This window comes from Amblyraja radiata, chromosome 30, assembly GCF_010909765.2.
Source record: "Amblyraja radiata isolate CabotCenter1 chromosome 30, sAmbRad1.1.pri, whole genome shotgun sequence".
In the NCBI taxonomy this organism is placed as follows: Eukaryota; Metazoa; Chordata; class Chondrichthyes; order Rajiformes; family Rajidae; genus Amblyraja; species Amblyraja radiata.
The window spans coordinates 17,931,923-17,939,771 of NC_045985.1; the positions used below are offsets into that span (position 1 = coordinate 17,931,923).

Below are 7,849 nucleotides of genomic sequence, written 5' to 3' on the forward strand. Positions count from 1 at the left end.
GTTTCTATGTTTCTATGTTTCTATGCCCTCGGGCAAAAGTTGTAGCATAAGGAGCAGAATGTCAAGGGTTTGCAACAGCTTCTTCCCACGAGCCATCAGACTCTTGAATGCCATGTAATGTGCCGCCACTATTATCTATGTTATCTTTTTATCCATTTTATCCTTCTGTTTATTTTTGTGTTGCACGGGGAGCCAAATGCAACTGAATTTTGTTTAGAATTGCATATATCGATGATTGATTGATTGATTGATTCTCCAACCACCCTCTGCTGTCCCCAGGCCATTGTGGTAAAAGTTCATATGTTATAGGAGCAGAATTAGGCCATTCAGCCCATCAAGTCTGCGTGGTAGCAAAGCGGCATAGCGATAGGGTTGCTGCCTTTCAGAGCTTTGAGATCCGGGTTCAATCCCGACCACGGGTGCTGTCTTTACGGAGTTAGTACGTTCTATGAGCAAGTACATTCTATGAGCAAGCTCATTGTCATCCCGGACAACAATGCATTTCGTTGTCTCTGTACTGTACACTGACAATGACAATTAAAATTGAATCTGAATCTGAATCTACCCGTGACCTGCATGGGTTTTCTACGAGATCTTCAGTTTCCTCCCGCACTCCAAAGACACACGTTTGTAGGTTAATTGGCTTGTATAAGTGTAAATTGTCCCCAGTGTGTGTAGGGTAGTGTTAATGCGTGGGGGTTGTAGGTCGGAGCGGTAGTAGTGGCCTGTTTCCACACTGTATCTCTAAACTAAATTAAGGGGATAGACACAAGATACTGGAGTAACCCTGCGGGACAGGCAGCATCTCTGGAGAGAAGGAATGGGTGACGTTTCTGATTGAGACCCTTCTTCTGACTGATGTCAGGGGAGGGGGAGGGACATAGATAAGGAAGTGTAAGGTGTGAAAGCAGGACAAAGGGAATGGAGATCAAGGAACATGTAGAATAGATCATTGTTAGTTGGGAGAAGGTAACAACAAAGCAAACAGGGATAAAATGTAGTCGGTGACAGTAAGACTGGACGGATAACTGTGAAGGGGGAGGTGATGGAGAGGGAAAGCAAGGGTTACTTGAAGTAAATAAACTAAAGGGATGTTGGCCAAATGCAGGCAGGTGGGCCTAGTATAAATGGAGCATCTTGATCAGCATGGGCTGAAGGGCCTGTTTCTGTGCTGCATGACTCTACGACCTATACAGAAGGTACCTGAGGCGATATTGTACCACCATTGCTTACCTCCATGGGCTTTCACGATCGAACAGAAGAAGATCAATAAAATAACAACACCAATGTATCGGACTTTCGTTCCAACTCCGGCCCCTCGCTCTTTATCTGCATTTGTTCACATAAATCAAAGAGAAATGCACTGCTATTAATTGTTATTTCAGAACATCCATTTTGGGATCTTTAATGTGAAAACTAGGTTCATAATTTATTGATTAGTACGGGTGTCAGGGGTTATGGGGAGAAGGCGGGGAGAATGGGGTTAGGAGGGAGAGATAGATCAGCCATGATTGAATGGCGGAGTAGACTTGATGGGCCGAATGGCCTAATTCTACTCCTATCGGTTCTATGGCCTTCAAAAGTCTGTTTAGTGTCACGTGTACCAATTAAAGGAACAGTGAAACTCGATTACCATGCAGTCATCCGATCCCTTATGATCTTAATAAGTGATAGGAGTAGAATTAGGCCATTTGGCCCATCAAGTCTACCCCGCCATTCAATATGATCATGGAGAGGTCTGTGATAGGAGACTTGCAAAGAGCATAATTTTACTTCGGAGTCACGTGAGTGACTACGTGAAGAACCCGCTCAGTGCGCAGGCGCGGCATTACGCCAGCAGTGCAACAGTGGCAGCGGGAGCTAGGCACTCCCGCAACAGAGAAACGGACCGTCAGGTGAGTATCCTGAGGTCGGGTTTCTTTTACAGGGGAGCCCCCTTTTCTGCTTGTGTTTTACAGGCAGAGAAAAAGGCTCTGGAACAAAACTGTACCCCGTTCAAGGAGGAACGTTTCCCGTCGGGGGGAAGGGGGGCAGCAACAGGCGGTAGGAGCGTTTACCCGGTGTTCCTCTATTCCCCGACACCGTGCCGAGCCCAGCCCGATAGCGGGCTGGATGCATAGCCACCCGAAGAGGCATCCGGCAGGTGTTCCCGATTTGGGACGGGACGTCTCTCCCCCCGCACGGGGGGAGAGAGAGCCGCCTGAGCCGCTGGAGCGGCTCTCGGTGCAGGTGCCTGCGAGACGCGTTGCTTGAGGGGCGCTCTCGCTACTACAAGGCACAAAAGCTCCAGAAGAAGGCGGTAGGAACATTTAACCGGGCGCACCGCTATCCCCACACCGCGCCGAAGCCAGTCCCGCTAGTGCCTGAGCTGCGGGCTGGATGTCTAGCCATCCGAAGAGGCATCCGGCCGGTGGCTTCCGACTTGTCGGAGGGGACGTCTCTCCACCCGCAGGGAGAGAGACAGCCGCCTGAGCCGCTGGAGCGGCTCCTGGAGCAGGAGCTCCTGCGAGACACGCTACGTGAGGGGCAGTCTCGCTGGAGGGTTCAGGCATACCCTCCACAGTGCCTAGGCACTGCCCATCGCTTCCTCCTTAGTGTGGTTAGCTTTGGGGTGACCAGTGGCTGGGCTGGTCATGAAGAGGGGTCACTGGCTGAACAATATCGGGAGTATGCTTGAGGTACAGAGCTGCTGGGTGTGGCCGCTATGTGGCTCCACCACTAGCGAGATGGCTTTTCAGTCTCAACTGATGGCCAGCTTACTACCTGTCTTTTCCAAAAAACCTCTCCAAGACAGGTAGCCATGAGGCGTTGGTTTTATCACGCCTCCCCTAAATTGCATTTACTCAAAGTGCCCGCCATTATTGGGGGATACATTGAGCAGCGCATTTAACCTAAATATTTTTTAAATGCATTTGGTACCCTGACGTCGGCTATCATGTCCACCTGCTCATTCCAGAAGGGCAGGGTAGTATGGCAAAACACCTGACCCTACTGTTCAACGGTATACCTCATAACTTCTGAAATGAACTCACAAACCTGCCCTCAATCTATGAAATTAACAGGACTATGAGAACGCCGACCTCATAAGCACAGATCCTGCTACCTGGCACTTACCAAACCAGTCCTAAAAAACTGGATGAAGTGTTCAAACTATTCGGCACAAGAGGGCAGAGTCTGGAATGAGCACCACACTAAACCAGACAGCAGTACCTCTACGTGTCCACCAGGGGCGTCTACCTCATGGTACTGGTGAAAGCTCGGGGCCTGCATGCCAAACCTGTAGCATTTTAGGCCACGGCCCAGAGCAGGCCCCAGGGGAAAATGTGCCACCCCCCAACAAACATCGTCCCTACAAGAACAAGGAACCAGAAACCGAAGAAAACAACAATGAAGACAGATAAGTATGGTTCCTACCATCACATAAAGGTTAAGGGTTGTACTAACAAGGGGTGGATGAATCACGCCTGGTTAGGAAGCTATCACTCTTGGTAGTTACATACCAAAAAATAAATACAAGGGGAATAGAATTAATATCTTGCCACCAATTCAGCAAGCACCCCAAGTGATCTACCCTCCCACGATGGTGAATGTCGCACCATCATTGATAAACCACTTGAGTATTTCACCAGGTATACCCATTCATGGGATTTGTAACTACTACCATGGATCCAAGGATACTTTATGGTAGACATCGACCTTGAAGATGCACACTATTCAGTACCTTCTCATATAAGTTTCGGATATACCGCAATTACCTGGATGGAGTAACCATGATGAGCGTTGCGGCATTTAAGTCAAAGTTATCCAGAATCAACTAGCCCTGACACTTAGAAACATTCCGTCATGGCATGTCTATATTAACGACAAACTATCCTTGGATACAGCTTTAGCTGCATCGCTTCTCGGCCTTTTGGCTAAGATCAAGTGTAGTTTCTGTTCTTATCAGTTTAATAATCTGATACGTCCCTTATCTAGGGACCATATATTAAATTTAATTTTGGAACAGGGAGATGGAATAGGGGCTTGCTCCGTCCACTCCACGCATCGACCCAGTATTGCAGTGCCTCTGGGAACGGTGCACAAAATATATATCCAGATATTTACGTTGACCATCCACAACGTTGTTATCTGGTATTCATTAAGACTATCAGTCATGGTGCATTAACCACCAATCAACTACGTGGCAAAGTAATTGGGATATAGCAGCATTACCAGCTACTGAACTTTGTACCTTTCCTATGAGCTGAGATACTAGTGTTCAAAACTATCTCCATACCTGTAATATGGGGGCAAATGGATTAATCTGTAGTGTTATCATGGAATTTATCGGCAGGAAGGATTATGGTTGTACACTTCCACCTGTTTTGAGTAACATCTTATGTGTCCTGATGTGTTACTGAGCTTGTAATACTTAATGCCAATATGAATTGACTTAAACATGTTATATATTAACTTACTTAATTCTAGTGAAGCATTTGCTCAGTAATCCACCAAATTTGCATGTTCGTTTATAAGATAACAACATCAGTGGTGGCATATATCAAACCACTTGGGCGGAGAACATCGATATTAGGGGACAATTTATTAACAATTGGAAACCGTATGTCGTCAAACATGTTTGACCATCAGTAACTCACCTATCAGGTGAGCTAAATACTGTAAACATACATTTAAACCAAAAATATTTGCTGAAATCACTAAGCAATATGGACACCAGATATCGATGCCTTATATCCAATTAAATCACCACGTACTAACTTACGTCACATGAAACCAATCTCAAGGCAGCGGCAATGGAGACATTCCCGCGTATTGAGGGGTGGGGGGAACCTAATCTCTATGTTTTCCTTTCCTTCTACCTCTTCAATAGGTACTACGGCTTCATCAGTCGGGTACTACGCAAATTACAGTGGACCAAGTCCACAAGCATGGTTCCCAGTGATCCTCGACATGGTCATTAAAAGAATTGCAGAATTGGGAAGACCATTGCTGTGCTTGGATCAGGAGCACTATCAACCTGATGACAGCATTCCGTCGCATATCCTAGGGAACATACCTGAGGAGCATCAAGAAATGGTACACTGTTTCCAAAACAGGAATTACACATTCAACTATAACAAAAAACTGTACTGGAGCTCCTGGCAGGTCTTCACCACAATGAGGGACATGTTCTGTTAGCCTACTCAACTTGGGTACCGCTCACTGGTGATCAGATACAGGAGAGGTATATCAATCCATTCCCCAGAAATAGGTACACCCAAATTGGGATGTCAGTGAAATCCTGACATACCTTAGGGGATGATCACCAGCCAGGTCACTCATCCTGGAACAGCCTACCCTGAAGATGGACATGCTGGTGGCCTTACATCAACACAAAGAGCCAGCTCTCCCATCTACTGCGATGGGACAACATGGTTATAACACCAGATAGTGTCACATGCCCATTCAAGGGTTGGCCAAACAGAACAGACCAGGAACATCAGGTCCAGTCATGAAATTCCGGGCATACCCACCTGAACCACGTTTTATGTGTCATGACCCACTTAGAGATCGACACAATAAGGAATACCGAGGGAGAGGAAAAAGCCTTATGGGTCAGCCACAGGAAACCTCATGGTCGGGGTGACGAGCTAAACTATCTCTAGTGGCTCAAGCAGGTACTGGGAGTTGCTGGAGTAAATACTAACGTGTATAAATCTTATTCCACCAGAACAGCTTCCACGTCAGTAACTAAGAGGATGGACGAGCCTATGGACCACATTCTGGCTACTGCAGGGTGGTCTAGGGAGTATACGTTCCAAACTTTTATAACAAACCACTGACAGAACCTGTATCGTTTGCAGAAAAAGAATCTGCAAAAAATATATAATTTAAGCCCGGGGGAGCAATTGGTCTTGTTGTTGTTAATAACACCATTATTGTTTTTACAAACAGATTCATGGTTGATTACGATAACATACTTCCTCCCTCGAATGACTTCGGCAGCGAGTGAAGTATGAACTGTTACACGGTTTGAAATCACAGAGCTTTGAAGTCTTCACGTAGTCACTCACGTGACTCCGAAGTAAAATAGTAAGATTAAACGAGAACTTACCAGTTTGAAGTTTGATCTGTATTTTATGAGGAGTTACGATGAGGGATTACGTGCCCTCCGCTCCCACCCTCATTATATGGATCAAACTAATAAATTGATGTCTCCTTATCTTTACTATGTTTACTTCAAATAACTGTGTCTATCTGTGATTCCACACCGCTGCTTGGAAGTATGCCGCGCCTGCGCACTGAGCGGGTTCTTCACGTAATCCCTCATCGTAACTCCTCATAAAATACAGATCAAACTTCAAACTGGTAAGTTCTCGTTTAATCTTACTATTTTAGATTGAATTTGATATTTTACAGCATTTGTAATTCTTCCCACAGGGTGTGAATCTCTGGAATTCTCTACCTCTGAGAGTTGTGGAGGCCGGATTAAAGTGGAGAAGGGTACATTTTTGAAAGGTGAGACAATGGCGAACAGGCATGGAGAAGAGGTCTGGGCAGGTCTGGGCTGGGCAGCACAGTGGTAGAGGTGCTGCTTTACAGCGCAAGAGAACCAAGTTCGATCCTGACTACGGGTGCTGTCTATACGTGTTTGTACATTCTCCCTATGGCCGCACAAATTTTCTCCGGGTGATCCAGTTTCCTCCCACACTCCAAAGACATACAGCTTTGTAAATTTACTAATTGGCTTGGTAAAATTGTAAATCATCCCAAGTGTGTAGGATGCGGGGATCGCTGGTCGGGGCGGTCCAAATTTGAGGAAGCACATTCTTGCTATTCAGGAAGTGCAGCGTAGGTTCACAAGGTTAATTCCCGGCATGGCAAGACTGTCATATGTTGATAGAATGGAACGGCTGGACTTGTATACTCTGGAAATTAGAAAGATGAGAAGGGATCTTATTGAAACATATAAGATTATTAAGGGATTGTACTCGCTGGAGGCAGGAAACATGTTCCCAATGTTGGGGGAGTCCAGAACCAGGGGCCACAGTTTAAGAATTAGGGGTAGGCCATTTAGAACAGAGACGAGGAAAAACGTTTTCACCCAGAGAGTTGTGATTCTGTGGAATTCTCTGCAGTGGAGGCCAATTCTCTGGATGCTTTCAAGAGAGAGTTAGAGAGCTCTTAAAAATAGCAGAGTCAGGGGATATGGGGAGAAGGCAGGAACGGGGTACTGATTAGAAACATAGAAAATAGGTGCAGGAGTAGGCCATTCGGCCCTTCAATATGATCATGGCTGATCAGCCAACTCAGTATCCTGTACCTGCCTTCTCTCCATATCCCCTGATCCCTTTAGCCCCAAGGGCCACATCTAACTCCCTCTTAAATATAGCCAATGAACTGGCCTCAACTACCTTCTGTGGCAGAGAATTCCACAGATTCACCACTCTCTGTGTGAAAAAACATGACATACAGTGACAGTTACGAATGACTCAGAAAACACTAAACATTAATAATAATAAAACATTAATGATAAAACACCATTGATCAAGCATGTGAACCAACAAAATACCAGATCAAAGGGAGGCTACAGATTTTTGGCTGTTGAGTAGAGCAACTACTCGTGGATAAAAACTGTTTTTATGTCTGGGCTGTGGCAGCTTTGACAGTCCGGAGTCGCCTTCCAGAGGGAAGTGATTCAAAGAGTTTGTGGCCAGGGTGAGAGGGGTCAGAGATGATCTTGCCCGCTCGCTTCCTGGCCCTTGCAGTGTACAGTTCATCAATGGAGGGAAGGTTGCAGCCAACAACCTTCTCTGCTGATCGGACTATTCGCTGCAGCCTCCAGGTGTCGTGCTTGGTGGCTGAGCCA

General features: G+C 46.1%; 1 non-coding gene across 1 annotated transcript; it reads left to right on the top strand.

Annotated features, from left to right (window-relative positions):
* Positions 1–3,894: 3,894 nt before the first annotated feature.
* LOC116990259 lies at positions 3,895–4,086 on the top strand. The gene has a single exon (XR_004416504.1). It is a non-coding gene; the product is annotated as a U2 spliceosomal RNA (small nuclear RNA).
* The last annotated feature ends 3,763 nt before the right edge of the window (positions 4,087–7,849 follow it).